We start from the raw sequence: 19,548 nt of genomic DNA, 5'->3' as shown, positions 1-19,548 counted from the left end.
CGTTAATTCATTTAACGAAACAAAAGAGTAATGTTAAATGAATTAACGTACCTACATATGTATAATACGGATTTTTATTTAATTTGTTTGGCAAATATTAAATTGAAATCAATTTTTCGGTAATTGTTTTATTGTTTGATGGTAAATGCAATTATTCAAATATTCCATGTTAACATTGGCAAAGTCGGCGTTGAGAAATTGGTCGATCTCGTAAAACGTCAATTTCCAACATGGCGTCTAGTTTTTACGTGGCGTAGATGTTTCTTCGCGATTTTTGCAAATATTTCATTTAAAAGTGAGTGTACATAAAAAATACATGTCGAAACGTTTTCTACGTGTAGTATATTATGTTAGGTACGCATCTTGTAATGTTAATAACCGTTTATTTTTCTAGATTTCTCATTACCAGTTTCACGACATAACCGAACCTATTTTATCCAAAACAAAAACTAATCGATAAATCGATTTAGTTAATTTGTGTATACAAAAATGTAATGTTGTTATTAACAAGATTTTCTTCTTTTGCAGGTTTTGACTTGGAAAAGAAAATTCAGAAAAATGCACCTTCCCTCCCCTCCCTTTTCCATCTTCTGTATTGCGGGCAGCCTAAACAACAACAGGTAAGATTTTACACATACGTAAATTTGAATATTTTGATATAATTAAATAATATAATAAAAAGGAAATACATCACATGAAAACCAAAATGTTTGGTTAATTTTATCGAATAAATTATTTGTACATGTTACCTCAAAAAAATGAAATATTAATAATAAAAGAAATATTATCTACAATTTCATAAAAAAAAATGTGGTAGGTATTGTACTGTAAAGCTTATCTAATGGTAAGACATTGTCATCCATCTGTCTGTCTGTATGTCAAAATTGAATATTTATTATAATAATGCCATCGAGCATTAAATTCAAAAATCAGGACTTATAAGGCTGAAAGGTTTTTTATTGATTACAAAACCACATCAGCGTTTCCCTCCAGATAAGAAGGGGGGAGCTTTTTCAAGTTAGGTTTTTTTATGTTATGTTGGATTCCAAATAATTCTACATAACGAAATTGATTTCTGGCTTGGCTCTTGGTGGAACATACTTAATATTAAGAAAATAAAACACTTGGTATTTTTGTCCTACAATTTTTATTTAAAACTGACAATTGTTTTAGTTTTTATGGCATTATCAAAGTACTTTTAATTAAATTAAATTAAATTTTAAATAAAAATTGTGGAACAAAAATACCAAGTGTTTTATTTTTCTTTCTTAATTCTACATAACTTATTTTGAGGAGGCCCCCCTCCGTCTGGGGCAAAACGTCGGTGTGGTTAAAGACGTGTAGTAAAAAAACGTTCACTCTTATCAACTCTAACGTTTGTATATTACAACTAAACCGGTAGAAATTGGATTGAGAATCTATTTTACATTAGATTTGATTTTTTTAAAAATATTTTCTGGCACACCCTGTACATTTGCCCCTGAAAAATCACCGTCCAGGTCTATCCAATCTTTCGAAACGTGTGATCAGGTACCTACCACGACATCGGTATCATGTATATGTATATATAGATGTCAGGTGGTTTACACAGAATTAAATCTAAAATGCCGACAGGTGTTCGGCAATATAGAGAAAGAGAGAGAGACCCTTTAATATGCTAGGCCAGCATCTGTTGGGCCTGGTTTTGTTTTATAGGGCGCATATTTTATACGTGATCTCTGTCGAGAAACAAAATTTGAGATAAAAAAATTACAAACGAAGAAAAAGGAACTGATTTTAAATTTCAAAGGTCGATAATGAGGTTTTGTATTCATTTAAATAAATTCATCTGCATCTGGCCGCATCTTTATTAATTTGATTATGCACAAAAATTAACATTTCAAAACATCGATATTATTCAATCGCATTATCGTAGATTAATAACTTTTTAAAAGCTGTGGCGCATTTCAAATCAATAAATAATAGATAAATAATTGATACAAATAGACAGAAGAACCACAATTTAGTATCAATTGGTTTTTAAGTGAAAGTATAAAAAAAAGACGATCTTTGTTTTTCATTTCTCATTTGTTATGTTGTTCTCTGATGGTGAACATTGGTATTTAGAGTAACCAAATGTTTCATTTTTTTTTCGCATTCATCTGTTTAATTATTCATTAAAATATATTAAACGTACAATGGGCCAAGGTCTTTTGTGTACCAGATTAATATGCATGTAGGTAGGCATGTATATATCTATTGATTGGAATATGTATTTTAAAGATTGAGTCGTGTTTTGTTGTTATTATAAATGGACTTTTAACGCTCAACAAAGGAATGCTTTAGAGAAAAGACAGGGATAGAGAGGATAGGTTTGCTCAACGAGTTGACAAGCACCTGTCATTTCGCTAAGCAACAAAGGTTCAACCCACACCTACCGATGATGCGATGGTTAGTTAGTTATGTGGTAAACAATTACGGTCTCTCGAAAGAATAAAGAAGGTCCGGAAATTGCCACAAGTCAGATTTCAAAAGCAAACCGTTAATTTATTACAAAAATCGAGACCGAGTCATTAACAGTGTAGGTATAGGGGGAAACGCGCGGCACTACTATCATCTAATCGTGAACCAAAGAATACATTACTGCTGTATCTAATGCCATATACAGGGTGTCACAGATATCATCAACAAATTGACTAGTTATAACGTTTGACCGTTTCGTAAAAACAAAAACAGTTGCTAGGTTCATGAGAAGAATAACAAAAACTGTTTTTTGTTTTTACACTTGGTAGTTCAATTGCTCTTGTCAAAATGAACATATTAAACAACTGAAAACAATGAAACAAAAAAAAGGTATCTAGGCAATAGAAAGAAAAATAGATTGGCGTAATTGTTTTGTTTATTTTGGAAGATGTCTGAGTAGGATTACGATTTTTTTTGTGAGTGACTGTAGTGCAGGGTTGGCAAAGATGACCCTGTATGTCGAAAACGCGTAACCAAATACACATATTCTGTAGCCGCTGCATCACCGGATAGTCGGGCAGACGGACGGCAGCAAATTGAGAGAAACCTGTATAGAAACTTGTATCAAGGTAGATATAAAAACAAGAGATCCGGACCAATAGCGACGAAGAATTATAGCAGGTGGTAGCTAGTGATATTCCTGCTTGTCGTTATAATCACCGCATCTCATGTTCGTCCCGCCACGCTATCGTGGTAAACCTCGACTTTCTTTTCTCTTCTCATGATGTATTTCGAAATATTTTCATCTTTGTGAGCAGTTAGGTACTGACAATTACGTACTTACGTAAAAGTAAAACAACAAACTTATTCCGTTATTCCCGTGGACTTTGGACCACCTTTTAGGGTTTCGTATTAGCAAAAAGGGTCAGTACCCATAAATATCCAAAGGAAGAGGAACCCAAATGAGATTATGCCGTTTGACGTAGGTACTAATCTCGTTTGTGTGTATCTATGCCACTATTTGAAATTTGGTAGAATTAATTTAGGAAATTTTACTTTTTATCACATCATCATCATCATCATCATAAGGTCGTCAGTCCTAAGACTGGTTGGACACGCACCTTCACTCTTTCCTAACCTGGGATAATCTTCGGATTCCTTAAAAACTAAAACATCCCACATCCTTAACTATTTGCGAACAATAATCTAATCTAGGTCTACCTCTACCTCTCTTAACTCCTGTTTCTGCCTCTAATATGTCTCTGATTAGACCTTCATGCCTGAGAAGGTGTCCTACCAACCTCTCGCTTATTTATTATTGACTTCCATAGAATCCTCTATTCACCTATTCTTTCTAATAGGTATCTGTTCATTTCAAACCTTCTGTATCACAAGAGGTTTCCAAAATATTGCTGGGGTGCATCGTATGAAAGAAATACATTCCTAACCAATTTTTAATTAATGACCAATGGAACGCCAGAAAAAAAAAACATTTTCAGAATCCTTAACGATTTAGATGGATTATTTTTCTAAAATATCTGTCGGTTTGTAAAGTTCTTGAAGTTCGTGACCCATAAGAAAAACAATAGATAACAGTGGCTTGGTACTTCCACCACCGCTTTCTAATGTTTACATTGAACTTACCCCCGTCTAAAACCCTAATGAAAGTCGCCGTAACTTTCAAACTATTATTTTGCGCGCATACATTTGCATAATAATAAGAGCTGCTTGGCTATATACTTGATGTTAAGTTCCAAGTTTTTATCTGTTCCAAGATCACACGTATCTCTATAGATATACATGGATACGCAGAGGCATCACCTCGATAAATTGAGCAACAATTTGATAGGACACAATAGTAATGATAATAATACACAGGTGTGTATTTTTTTTATCTATTTAGAGACCCAAGAAAGTGACACGTTTAAAATGGACAATGACGTAGGAATTTAAATCCCGTGTTAAAATATCAAAAATAATTTCTTACCACACGTCAGCCTATCACCTATAACATAACAATGAATAAAGGCACGCTATTAGCGATACATTGATCTTTTGATGAGTACCTACACATACTGGGTGATTAGGGTACCAATTTTTCTCCACTGGTTTTGTTTTTTTTTTTAACAAAATCATTGTCCTTCAGAGTATAAATCAATCGTTTTTTCTTTATGTCAAATCTCTCCTTTTTTTTTCGCCATTCTGATTCGTGTAATTCATTAGAAATTCCAATAGAAAACACGTTCCCAATCTGCATTTGGTTATGTATTTATAATTTTATATACTGTACCATGACCATAACACGTTTATGTGTCGGAAAGTGTTACTTACTCATGGCTGGGCGCCCCTGACTTAAATTGTATGAATGAATAGGTATCTGATGTTAAAACACTTATAAAAATGTCGCCATAAATATGCGTTTATTGAGGTACCTGTAGGAATTTATTAATAACTGGTAAATATTTTATAAATTTCTCTTTTCAACAAATAATTTATTGTTGGGAGATGCGATAAAAACAAACATTAGAAAATCTTGCTTTATATTTTTTAATCGATATTTATCAGACTGATAGGTATAGGTAGTTCAAAAGTCCATGGTCCTTCACATGACGCCCCTCTCCCCCTTATGTAGAGTTTCAATTTAATCCCTGATCATAAAACTGATAACAAAATTCATGCTTATTGTAACTGGTGCATCTTTTGTTTGTTCAAGAAATATATGAAAGAAAATAACAAGATTTAGCGACGTGTTTTTGTTGTATGTGTTTCTTTTGTTCTGTAAGCAGCTATTTGAGTAATTCAGGTGTCTTGGGACGGAAGTTTTAATATTGAAAGCATCTAGGTACGTAACATTGGAATGGTTTTATTAAATTATTTTTCGTTCACTCCTGGTACAATCAACTACCGAAATAATTGATCGCATGATCTTATGGCGTAGAGCTCCTGAGTTATGGCTTTTTGCTGCAGCCCGTTTTGCTGCATCCACCTAGTGATTTACAACCGCTCCAGGGTTTAATATAGGTGAATTTTATTGCTTGCACTCGGTATTATATAATAAGTCAGGAGTAACAAGAGACTGAGGACAGCTATCTATGTACGTATGTACTTGGGGTAGCACATACGGATTGACGTGAATGAAAAACAATGTTAGGTACTTTTCGGCAATACCATGACCTTCGCCTCGACCTTCTCATTATTATTATTATTATTGTTATCAGCATCTAGCGAACCTGAAAATGTACGCGAGCATACAAAAGTGGTTTGTATTTAGTTGGACTTAAAGGGTCATTATTCTCCGTCTCTCTTTTTCTTACAATGCGGATATTGGCAGGTGCAATGGGCGTGTCTTATGTCCCTCCACCGTAAGGTCCATAATCGGCCGCCGCGGCTTCTTGCCCGACAGGTATCTTCGGCTAGTAAATTATTTGAAATCCAAAGCAGGTGCAAAGTCTTGTTTATTTGTCATGTGAAGTTTCTCTACTCGGCGGTGACGGTGGGGATTGGAATCGAAGATTGCGGTGCAAAGGTAGTAGGTACACACACATACACATGCATGCATGCATGCATGCATACATACGGTGCTTACTTACTCGGGAGACACTTTCAAAACGACAAAAACCTTCATTTTTTATTTAAAACAATGCAACATTCATTTGTTTGTTTATAGAGGCGACGAATGTTCTTTTCTGTATCCTGTAGGAAAAACAAAAGACTACCTTTATTTATGTATGTATGTATGTATGTGCTTACGGTTGGGTTGGTTGTCAACGATCGCCAAGATTATTAGCCAATAATTACGAATCGATACTACTTAAAATGCCTTTCCTACCTCTTTATACGTAATGTTAATAAATCATGTCACAGGGCACAGATTATAGTCGACAAATGCTAATCGTCAATTTATTGAAAGAAGTAAGTCTAATTCATAATTACAACATTGATACAAATTTAAATTCTTTTATACTGAATATATTTGAAATTTACTTACTTTTCGCGTAATTGTTTTATCATTAAATACCAAATTTGATTAATTATTCAAATGTTTCACGTAAACATTGGTAAAGTTGGCGTAGAAAACCGCGTTTGAAAAGTTCTTCGTTATTGGTCCGTGCGGTAAACGTCATGTACTTGTTTTTAAATATGGCGTCAAGTCTCTGTACATGACGCGTATATTTCTCGCTGGTTTTTGTAAATATTTAATGTAAAAGTGACCGCACATACAAAATACGTATCGAAATGTGTTCTACATATAACACATCATGTTAGGTAGACATTTTTAATGTTCATTAACAATTTATTTAACTAAATTATGTAAGTTTCTCATGGCTAATTCTACGCCATGGCACAACCTACTTTTAAAGGAAGATGTAAATACATAAGTGTACATTAACGCAATAGTTAAGACTATTTTCGTTTGTTATTACAGATTGTGACTTAATTAATTATGGAAAAATGGTCCTGTGCCCCTCTCCTCCTCTACACCCTCCTGGGCTATCCGATCAGCAAAAGGTAGGATTTTAAAGCATTTTCTAATGATTATTTATTGTTGTCTTAAACGTTTCTCTTTTTAAAGAAATGAATAACGATAATCGCACAGATTTATTCATTTGTCGCACGTGTGTTTGCATAGGTGCTCATTACACGGTAAGCTGGTAAACAAAGATAATCTTTGTGCATTTTACACTTGTACTAGTTCCAGTTTAATGCTCGAGTAGATTTAACGAGAGTTTAAATTATCTAGGTAACAAATGGGAAATGTCCCAAAATGCGCACAATTTCAACAAGAAACGTTTAAATTTAAACGGAACAGCCATTGTAATTATTGTACATTAATTATTTATTAATAATAATTAAGCGTATGAACAAATTACCCAAATACGGCGAATTGCAGAACAATCTTATCAGTAATTTATTCGGTATACCTACTGAAATTTGACATGATTTTATTGTGATTAGTCTTTAGTGTTTATATCAGGACTACAACAGGTGGTTTTTAGTCCTTGATTAGCTATTTGCTTCCTGTCATATTATGTCTATGGCAGATGCGTCGGAATATTTCTTGATTTAAGTAATTGCTTGTTAAACAGACTACCTCTGCCCTTTGCGTAATAACATCATATTTTATCATTATTGTCATAAAATTAATTAAGAAGTTGGGAGACCTTCAAGTATTATGTAACTGGTTTAGGGGGCTGAGGGAAGGTCTTGTAAACCTTTACAATGGCGGAGGGGTATGTTTGAAGGAGAGGGGGTAAAGTAAAACGTTACAGGGCGTTATAAGGGTTGGGGGGATTCAAAAATCTTCAAAAGGAATTTCAAATTTTGTAAAGGGGGTTATTAAATGTTAACTAGGGTCGTTTAGGTGGATGGGGTTAGGTTAGGTCTTACCTATTATCACTTGCACTAGCTCGATATTTTTGGCAATAATTTGGCCACATTTTCTGATATTATGTTAGTTTCATTTGTTTATTTCGACGTTGCAACGTCGATTACCTAATGGTATATAAATACACGTCCTAACACATACAGGCAGTTGGTAAATAGATTACCAATTTAATCTCTTCTAATACATACGTATGTGTATATATATATACATGCGTGGACATTATGTATAATTGTATATTATGTAAAGTACAAATACAAATTGTTTAATGTAAATCGTACACCGCATCTACCCGAATTATTTAAAGCCTTATTGTTATGCATTAGCAGTCGATAACAAATTAGTAGGCCGTTTATGTGTAATGTAAACAAGCCATTGTTCCATTTTATGTTTAATTCGACCCCCCCGCGACCATGTTGAATCGCCACCCCCTGTATCTCTTGTTGCACTTGTCGCTGTATTTCGACCACTGATGTTTGCTAATTTAGTCGATGACGTTTCAGCCTAATTGTGTCATGACTTTTATGTAGTTAAAACGATTAATTTTCTCTTGGATGCATTACCAAAATTAGGGCCCCTTTTGGGGGCTAATCTGGTGTCGAGGTCAAAAATTAGGGGCTCGTAATTTATGTTGATGAATTTTTTAGCCCATAAGACAACTGCAACGTAATCTTCAGGAAGTTCAAAACACTAAAATGAAATGCGAAATTACTGAAAATTAATAAACATAACTTATGAGACCTTAAATTTTTGACGTCGGTATCAAACCAGCCCCTAATTTTGACCACTCGGAGGACATTAGGAACATATGTATACGAATATGTTCGTGAGTAACGAGATCTGACACGTGAATCTTTGACCTGTGGCGTGTTCTGCAAAGTTATAAAGATGTGAGTGCCTAATAAAAATATGAAAGAATTGGAAACCCCGGCTGCCAAAATCTACTTATACCGTTTCCTATGCATAACTCGACACACACACACGCCTGTCGTGGGGCTGTTAGCGCCTCTCGTGAAAATTTAATAATCTTGCAGTAGGTTTTGTCACAGCCACCACGGACGGACGGACGGCGGCGTCGGATACCACCGGCGTCCGCCGCCAGCAGCAGAAGCAGAAATAGTACATACTGTATATATGGTGAAACCTTTTCGTTCTCGTTCCCTTCCTCGAAGGGAGGCACACGAGGCCTTCGATCCCTAATAAAGGACACCGTTTTCGGATGCCATATAATCACTATAACGACGTCGGCGCCGCCGCCGTCGGCTCGCTCGTACCGTACTACCGAGTCCTTCCTTATCTGACGCGATTGATCGCGGCTCGGTCGTTCTCTGTCGTCGGTGCGGTAGTTCGTTGTGGTAGTAGGTTTACGGTAGTGACGACGGAGAGAGGACGAATCGGTTGTCGGCGAGAGCGACAAGGACGCCGACGACTTGTTTGCAGCAGCAGCAGGAAGCGTGCAAGCGAAGCAGGGACCGCTGCGTATACCGCTGCGTCGATTTAGTTTCTCCTGTGCGCTGGAGCGTCGTGTTAGCCTGGCTTGGTTGTCCCCGGCGCCCCTGTCTGTCGATATTTTCCATTCTTAACACGAAGACCCCCGGACAAAGTGCGATACCGACGTCGACGATGATTAATATTAATAACAACAGTAAAAAACGCTACAACATCGCAAAATAGAGTCGAGTGCTTCTAATCCTGAAATAATACAGATACAGACGTTGCGTTCTTCTTCCGTCTTCATCCCCTGCAATTTTTTTTTGACGGCGTGAAACAAGTGCCGCTATAGCGAGCGAGTGTTAGTTTGTTTGCTGATTTATTTCGGATCTGGATTTTGTGAAGTACCTATAGCATTTTTTTTAAAAAACGTGAATGTTGTGCACCCGAAATGACGACGCGTCGCCGTCTCCTCGTTGTCGCCGACGTCTTCTAAATCCCAAACAGAAACGATTTGCTTATTATTATTGCTTCTCCTGCTGACGGTGGTGTTTTAAGGTAAGGGAGAATACATACAATGTGTGCGTATGAGTGTTATTTTGTGAATGTATTGTACTCTCCGCACTACAGTACAAAACGAGACGGATCGAATTTGTCGCAAGATCGCCAGGACGAATGGATTTTGTATGCGACAATGAGAAACTGAGATATTGTTTTTATGCGTATAATATATTATTAGGTACACAGGAAAAAATGCGTCCACCACTGGCAGCAATGACCACAATGAATTAGAACCTATTAAAAACGTACAGTTTAATTGTTATTTCCTTTTTTATTACCGGACATAAAAATTCCTTATAAATGTATCCTTTTCGGTTTATATGCAAATGTTTAAGTTTATTTATTTTTACCCCTTCAAAATATATAAACTTTTTATGATTAATTGTAGTGTAGATTCAGGAAACAAACCGCAAGTTTGATGCAGCATTTTTACTTTTTACAGTATCATATTTTCTGTTTCATTTTATTGCTTTTTTTATGAGGCGCTGAGTATACACTAGTGGCGAGTTGAGAGCAAACCATAGGGACATTCTACTTAGTAGATACATGCATTCATGAAAGGTCGGCATCATTTTTAAATATGCCGCACTTTGATGATTGCATGCAGATAATTAAGCTCGGTTCACAATACGCCACTAGTGTATAATGAAATATTTTTTTCTAATTTTTCATCAGTAAATGCAAATGAAAAGTACTTGTTTAAATATTTATTATTGTACTGTTTACTTATAGCTTTATTATAAACCATGAGGCGTGCCTTTAAGATTGATGGGTGCGGATTTTATTATGACTAATGCACGTACCTATCTAAGGAATTTTTGTTAGATCAATTGTTATTTTTTTGAAAACCGTAACAGAATTGAATACCAAAATTCTTTCTGGCACATTTAACATTCTTGTTCGTGACCGCTTCGACGGTAAAATTTAATATGCTTAGGTACCTAAGCTGGCGTTTGTGAATATTTGGAAAACCGAATTCAAGTTTCACCTAACGGCATCGCTCTACACATTTGATAGCTCAATATAAACTGACGGGTGTCATTTTGATATAAAAACTACTTTTTCAGAGAAAATACCAAGCAAATAAAACAGTACAGTATGTTTTGTTTATAAAAAAAAAAGAAGCCGTTGCACCTATGGATATTAATCATCTTGTTTTGTTACAAACAAATGAAAAACATGACTATATGCCTAATAACAGTTACAGTTTTTTGTTTGTTTGGCAATTGAGTAAAAAAAATCAAAACGTTTTCCTTTCTTTTCATTGTTTCTTTGTTTTTTATTATTTCGTTTACATATTAGTACCTACAGTATACATTTTGATTTGTACGAAAACTGATGTTGAAATTTAATCTGATAAATGAAAAGTAGAATAAAAAAGCTCGGATTGGATGCAATCGGATCATCGATTTGGAAGATCTGATATCTAAAAATAATGCCCGATCAGATTACGAGTATCCGAAGTATAATGGTGTGGTCCTTTTGAGGCCGTCCGCGTCCGAAAAATGGAGGTAGCGTGAAATTTTTTATTTGTGGCGGCGAAACACTGCCGTGTGTTACTTAATTTTGACGTTATGTCTGAACTAATTGCATGGAAAGATGATGACAAATGAAACGTTATATAAAATATTATTTACTAATCTATAACAATAACACTGTAGGTATTTTACTATACGATTCATTTTGTGGTCTTTAAGTTGATGTGGGAATATATTTTTTTAAGAAATAAAAAGAATTGTTGGCATTGTCTTTCTACCTGATTGAACAGTGAGGTGAATCAAATTGTCCGTCTACCATCGTCAAGTAGAAAAACAAGCGACGATCATGACGCGGCTGTCTGGACGTAGGGACTCGATTTGATCCATTTTTAAGGCTGCTGCGATCTTTATTATCTGCTTTTTTATTTAACTTTAACGGATATTAATTAATAAATTTGAACGCTAAACATTCAGACGGGCATTTTTGAAATCGAATAAATTTTTATTGAAGTTAATCTCTGGCAATTAATATCTGAAAATTTTCTGTTCGAAAAGTGGCGTTCGAGAGTTTTTAATTACCTAACTTTTATCAGGAATATCTATTTCAAAGTTTAATAAATTAATCGTCCAAAGTGCTGCACTTAATCCTCTAAAACAATTCAGTCGTTCGCTTTTTCATTTTTTTTGTTTTATTTTAGGTAGGTAGGTAGTTACGTGTGTCAAAAATTAATTACCTTAAAAGAATTTTGCAGGGCATTTTTTGCATTCTTCTTTCGCTGCCTTTCCTCTTATTCACTAGCGGCGAGTTAAGGATGTTTGGGAGGTCTGTCAAAATGCTGCGAGACAAATAAAAATTTGGAAGAACTTTCGTCGTTCAATTCTAAAACTGCTGTAAAAATTACAAATCGATTCACTAAACCGTTTAGAAGTTATTGAAATTTTAAAAAATTGTAATTTTACACGTCATTTTATGGAGATTCGTTAACCGAACAGATTAAATTTATTTTTATTAACAGAAAAAAAGCTACCATAAATTTAAAACTTTTATAATAAGTAACTTGAACTCTGGAGAATCACTTCAGCGTAAGGTTATTCAAATTCACTAAATGGTTATCGAGGAAAAAATGAAAAATTAGCTGAAAATCTTGTTTTTACTTGATAATATAATGATAATATTTATAATTGTCTGAAATAAATGCAATTTTAAAGTTTTAATTTTTTTAAACATATTAAAAAGTTTTACGCTCATTATTAATAGAGATTGAAACTAAATATTTTTTTGTTTCGTAGTTGAAATTAAGGCATATTCACTGCCAAAAGTCAGTTAAAAATTTTCCATATTATTCGTTATTTCTTATTTTATTCAAAGTTTTTGGTCAAATTCCAATTTTTCTCTCAAACCGTATATTTTTTTTCTGGTATAGATAGTATTTATTTGCCTCATGATATGCTGCAAAACCTAATTAATCACGAATTTCTAATGTTATTAACTCTTGTCTCCGATTGTGACTCCCAAACATAGAGATGTTCTCTTGTATGGTGTAACTTCGCCATCAATCCCTACGTTCGGTCATTTACTTGCCACTATTGTATAAACATTTTCTGTACCTAACCTACTAAGTAAATCTTTAAACTAAAGCAAAATTTCGCATATATGTTCGAGAACCAAATTAAAATTAATAAAGCTTCAACAAGCTAAAACTTCTCTCCCATCAGGACGTAGAGAACTGCGTGGTACTTTTAAATTAATTTCTGTTGCAAAAACAGAAAGTTCAGGGGTGATAAATAATTCACATATTCACCGAGCTATATTATAAGTAGGTATGTATGTAACGTCTACGTTATCGTCTGTGTTCCCAGTATGAAATTTGTTGAACCGCTTTTTCGAAAATTTCCCATGTTCGCGTTTGTTCGTCAAAATTGTGGCTTTCGCCTTAAGTTGTAAAAACTTTTACCTAATACGTGTTTGGATGAAACAAGTGAAATTAGTTTTCGTTCCGCAAGTTATGCAAACAGTTGAACAAAATGTGTTCGCAGCGGGTGATTTTCAGCGTCGCTCGGTCTAAGTAGATGCATAATTCTTTTGTTTTTTTTTAAAGACTATAGGTAGAGACAAGGGGACAACTTCCTTTACTTTGGTTTAATATTTTTGATCGCTCCACTTAATTATACAAAAATATACATACAAGTGCACCTAGAAAAAGTGAGTTCGTTGTTATTTATTTCATTTGAAATTTGTCATATATATTTGCGAGTTAGTTTGTAAAGTGGTATAAGGATTGACGTCCACTCCGAAATGTCCCGTTTTCAAAACTATCCTTCTCGTTGATGGTTTTTATTAGGTATCTGCGAGACCAGGACGAAATGATTAGCATATATCTGTCATTTTATGGTCCGTTTTTGCTACATGTACACGCTTATGGTATGTCTCGTTTTATTTTAAGGTGTCGGCATCCTGTTCTAACTATAGGCGTCTATAAAACATGTATTTTCAGACTCCAAACTACATGCATGTGTGTCTACATGTTCATAATATATAACCGTTCAAATTCTTCGAAAGTTTTTGCGGTTTGTTGAATTTTATAATCATAAAATTGTTCAAAGTCGATAGAAAAAAAATATTTTTTATCATACCTCTACTCATAGTACCATGTTTTTCCTCGAATATCCGCATCATGTTCAAACTTCAACTCGTTATTACTAGTGAATAGGTACCAATATGCGTATGAGTGTAATATTTTTCCAAATTAATCTAGTTATCTATTGCTGTTGATAATACAATAGACATATAAAACAATAATAGACAACTGGCGATGTTGAATTTTGGTATTCAAGCACAATTAAATACATGCCAAGCAGATTTTATAGTACGAATATGCGAATTTGTCAGTAATGAATAGGAAAACATAATATCCGATGAATAATAATAACAACGAGAATTGATCGTTACTTTTTTTTTTTTTTAAAAAAAAGGTAGTTTTCGTTTTGTTCTTTTTACCGTATTTACCTAGATACGTGTTTAAAATGGGTACCGAAAAGAGAATAAATTTTTGTATAGGTTTTTGTCGTCGTGTTGTTATTTGTAAAACAAATCTTAAAAGAGCAGTCAAATGGTCTGAATGAGAAATTATTTTCAACGTTGCGCCACGAAAAACATGAATCGGATTCTTCTTTTTATTGTTACGAATTGTTGGTTGTGTGTATGCCGTTGTTGCTCGTAAACTAAAACCGATGAAGGAAAAACAAAGGAGAATTCGAACGGCCTCCAGAAGAAAAAAAAGAAACAAGGAATAAATGTGAACGGTTTTTTGTTTTTATTTTATTTTTTGTTATTTCCTTCTAATGACGCTATAAACCATCGTCGATATAAAACATTTTATTTCTTTCGGAACACACGGCTTAGCAGATGAGGAGAGAGAGGTCACCAAAGCGGAAACATCGTCGGACGTTCTATTGGGCTTTGCCGTGTGCTTGTCAAAAAGTTTTCAGTTCAGAAATCATCGAGTTAAAGTTCCTTCCGCATTACGTATCTATACTCTTCTTATTTTTGAGACAGAACTTTAAATAATAATTATTAAACGAGTTTTTGAAAAGAACTACTTAGACTAGTTTTGATTGCTTTTCCATACTTGACGATGAGATTTCCGATATCTTTCCATCTACAGATATTCCATTTTAACATTTAAAAATTTTATGAATTACCTATTAGATATACCTACATATCTACACTTTTATGAAGAAAGTTGTTTTCTGAATTACGAAATGCAAAATCGAAATAGACAATAAATAACCAATCGTTACCTATCAGCTTTCATTTGTTTATTCGTCATTTACTTGTTGCTTTGTTTTTCATATTTGTTTTACCTGTTCAAAAGATTTTGAAAGTTCGGTTAGTTTGGGATGGTTTTTAAAGAAACAGATGATAACATAAGGTAAGATGGGTCATACCCATTAACCGATTAAGATAACTTACGAATCGATTAAATTATGAATTTTAAATTTTTAATAATTATTTTGAATTCTTTAAAAATTTCCGCGAATTTTGAGGCTTCTTTGCCATTGGGCTCGCAGAACTTTTGTTCTATGAGAGATAATCGAATTTGCAATTGTTTTTGCGGATTTTCTCCCCCCCTATGCCGGGCAAATAATTTTCATATACCTATTCGTGTTCCTCACTAAATTTCCGATAAAATGACTCGTGTTTTAATCATTTTCTCCTTTATAAGCCATTTCCCTCATTTGACTGGACTTTAGCGGATGTTTTAGGCGACATTCGGTTATACCGACCAACAAATGTCATGTCATCGTCGTTATAAAAGATATCTGCTGACTGTATACGCGTTTAGTTAGATTCTAAGAATATATGCAAATTTAACAGGTCGAAAGTGTCGCTATTTTTTATAGTCGAGACCCGTGACGTGTCGTTGGCCAGTGAGGTATTTTTCAGGTTTTGCATGTCGAGGGCTTCTGTATGACGTTCAGACCGATCAAATGACAGTGAAAATGAGAAGTGCGTCCGTACATGTATGTAATGTGTACGTACCAATGTATTATAATATCGTTGCCACCGAGTGACTCTGGGTGCACTCGCTGGTAACTGTGAAAGTCGTTTTATTATTGTGCCTAGCTGGAGTTTTTATTTGGCTTCATCTTACTTCTTACTGCCCGTGCAGACACGAATCGTGTACAAAGTAACCTTAACATGTCGCATTAGCCATTGTTATATTGCATGTATACACACACTGTTTTGTTTATTGTGTATTTCTTTTGTTGCCGCTTACTACCTACACGTCGTTGTTTCTCTTGTTTGTTGATAACACGTGGATTTTAAACATTTGTTTGACGTTCACTTGTTGACGAAAACCGATCGACGCACAGCCAGCCGAACAGTTGAAAATAGATCACCACGGTCGCATCTCGCATTTGTTATTATTTATTGTACTTGCAACATCGTAGTTTACAAATTTCCGTTCGATTATTTATTTATTTATTGTCACAATCACCCGGTTGTAGTGTAATTGATAATCAATTTTAATCCGTGCGATTCTAAAGGAGGTAATACATCATTATTTGGATCTGTCAGTTAGTTGTTGTGTATTTATTATATATACATATACTTATATGTACCTACATGCGTAGCAATAAATCAAATAATATCGACAATTCTTCTACTGTCTTGAATTTTAGTAAAAATTATGAAATATGTACTTATTACTGGATTGACCCCATCGTAGTAGGAGAAAAAAAATATTCGGCAGTCACCTGTTATTACAAAACAACCGGCAAAGTCGAAACGATTTTCGGCTAATTAATCGTTAGTTTCCGGTATTTTTTAAGCACTATATATGCGTGCAAGGTAACATTTGACAGTAGATTTTCGATCTGTTTCGCATTGATACACACCATGATATTATTGTCTTTATGAGCGATATCGCTGCAGCGATCTTTCCCTCAAGCTATGATCGAATTTAACGATACCTACTGCTACGTGTAAATGTATTTGTGTGCGTGCGTGTGTGTGTTTATTATAATCTTTTCATTCCGTACTAATGAAATGGTACCTACCTATCTATACCTTTATAGAGGCAATAAATAGATTGGTTTAATTTGTAAATTACCTTGCATTTACTTTAAGTGACCTCCGAAGGTAATTACTTACTTGCCTTTACCTGCTCCTATCAATGGGTTTCTTAATGAGTTGTTTTTTTTGTGTCAGGCAGCAGTCGAACTTTTGTTGTCCAAATATAGCGAAAGTGGAAGTTCGAATTCCTTGAGCGTTTCTTTTATTAACTATTTAAAAAGGTGATCAGTTCTCATTATGTTGCGACAGGTTTTATTTATTTCACGTATGGGTGTCTGGTTATTATCGCGTAAGGTTTGCACCATTTGATAGAGAATGAAAGTTAAAGTCGAAAAGTCCTTTGGCGTTTTTCAATGCGACGTACAGTTTCTATGCGATTTCGATTAGAAATGGCTCAGCGTATTCACTTGAGTCATTTGCGGCACTCATACTCACTAGGCCTGCCGAAAGCTGTTCGCCTGGGCCTAGCTACTAAAAGCGCGCTGGTTAATTTTCTATCTGAGATTGCTCAAAAACTATGTATTAAATTGAAAAACGACAAAGGACTTTTCGACTTGGATTTTCACTTTGTATCGCGTGATATAGAACATATACGCCGAAAAAATGTAATTTTTAGAATAACCGTCTAATAATAAAAGAGGAGCAGGAGTTCGATTTTATCCGGGACTTGATGAGGATTGAACATCAAAATCGATCTAGGCAATAGGTGATGTAGCTCACGGAAGGCTGGCGTCCAGTCAGTATTAATACAATATATCACCCGTTTCTTCCGTGTCATAAATTTGTACTATAATTTCAATTTTTCCTTGCACCGTGTCGTAAACAATCTTTTCGGGGATATTTCATTTTCGAGCTGCAATATTTCTTGCGGCTCCATTAAATTTTATTCTTTTACTTGCTCGTATAAAATTTTCGGTTATTATTTTTCAATTTGTAGTACACAATAACGATAGGTTGTCTGATTTTTGTTATGATGTCCATTAAATTCTTGTAAAATGCACAAACGAATGAAATATCGAAATAGTTAACAAAAGTTGCTCGCGTTTGAGGCGATTCGTTGCCATTTGTTTTAATTGTCATTTGTTGATTAAAACGTTTCTCTAATGTTGAAACAGTTTCCAAATACATACACAGATTTCAATTTATGGTATGTATGTTGGTAGACGGACGATTTTTTTATTGTGATTGGAAAACGAATAGAAAAAAGGAAAAAAATATGTAAACGTCTTTCTGACATGCCACTAATACACATTCGTTTTCATTTGATCGATTTATGTTCGCTAAATATTTATAAATTTACGCTTAACAAGGTTGTCTTTTACTTTGAAACGACTGCTGTCCAACTGTCTCATACGTTTACCTGTTACACACAAGTTGCTTTATGAACGCAGAATGCAAATGCGAGATATACACGGAGAAATATAGTAAAATAATTGGTCTAATACAAAAATACAGTTCATGTTTAGATCGCAATCAAAACTTGGTATTAATTAATAAGAGAGTTGTTGATGCCGCACACATTTATTACAATGTTTGGTGTCGAATTGTGTCATTGTTATTTACATTTACATATAAGGGCCGTACTTAGGCCGACGATCAAAATTTTGTGTGGTGAAAAACTATGAAGTCAGTACATAAATAGAAGCTAAGTACGCCCCTGATAAAGACGCTTCGTAGTCTTTACTTTTGTTCGTAACTGTGTGTGATTTAATAAAAAAGTGTCCTAGATTAGTCCAACGGGCTCTAAAAGACGATCGGGACCGACCCCTCTGGCATTATGCAAACGAAAACGAGTTGGTAACACAATGCAAATGGCAATAATAAAAGCGCCATTTCCCGATTTGCCATGGCGTTCTTGTGTTTTTTCCATTTCAAAGTCGATTTATGTATTTAATTATTAGCACCGCTCTTTATTTGTTTCGTTTTTATACAAGTTCATGCACAGGAAGTTGTAATAAGCCGAATCTCTATCAATTACTTGACCAGTTAAGCGTGAATGAAGTAACAGATTATTACGGCAAAGAAGAGCACACTGCTGCACAAGCTCACAACGATAATTTAACCATAGTAAGCGTTAATAACAATAATGATAATGATCGAGTGCGCGACCCCCGAGTCCGTATTGTGGACTGTAGACACCTTATACATTATGTACCTGCAGAAGGTGTATGTATGCACGTAGACGGGCAATTAAGCCTGATATTAAATTATTGTGTTTTGCTGTCGCTACACTCCGGCATTGTTACTTTGAAATTGGCGCTAACCGTTCGAATCTGATAGCAGGGGTGCTACATATTTGTTTCGCCATTGTCTCTTGCTAGATATTCGAGCAATGCGTTCATTATAGACATTTGCAAAGCATTAATTAATGTCGATTTTCTTTAAGTAAAACAAAAAAACTGGTATGCAAGGGAAGAAAAAGTAGGGAAAGAGCGAATATAAAGATAGGAGACGAAAGATTAGAAGAAGTTGCTGATTTTAGGTATCTAGGAAGTCAGGTAAGTCAGCACGAAAGGGGTAGTAGGGATATAAAGCAGAGGATAGCGAGTCGCCTTCAATAAAAAGAAGTCACTTCTATGCTCGTGAATGGTTAATTTAGAAATTCGAAAAAGATTGTTAAAGGTGTATGTTTGGAGCACGGCGCTGTACGGGTGCGAAACAGGGACAGTGGG

At 34.7% G+C, this 19,548-nt stretch overlaps 1 protein-coding gene across 5 annotated transcripts in view; it reads left to right on the top strand.

Moving 5' to 3' along the window:
* Positions 1-255: 255 nt before the first annotated feature.
* Positions 256-19,548, top strand: part of LOC108737081 (irregular chiasm C-roughest protein) — a 61,058-nt gene continuing 41,765 nt past the window's right edge. For 2 of the 5 annotated variants that reach the window (XR_001937819.1, XM_018469747.2), the window contains exon 1: positions 9,114-9,814. The gene's annotated coding sequence lies outside the window, so the exon portion shown is untranslated. Of the gene's footprint in view, positions 355-527; positions 621-6,868; positions 6,952-9,108; positions 9,815-19,548 lie in introns of those variants that run through there. The other 3 variants (XM_025981908.1, XM_025981909.1, XM_018469748.2) reach the window with 3 other exon arrangements.

This window comes from Agrilus planipennis, unplaced genomic scaffold (assembly GCF_000699045.2).
Source record: "Agrilus planipennis isolate EAB-ADULT unplaced genomic scaffold, Apla_2.0 scaffold104, whole genome shotgun sequence".
NCBI classification, from domain to species: domain Eukaryota; kingdom Metazoa; phylum Arthropoda; class Insecta; order Coleoptera; family Buprestidae; genus Agrilus; species Agrilus planipennis.
The sequence above is the reverse complement of the archived record's forward strand: the minus strand, read 5'-3'. Positions and strand labels throughout refer to the sequence as shown.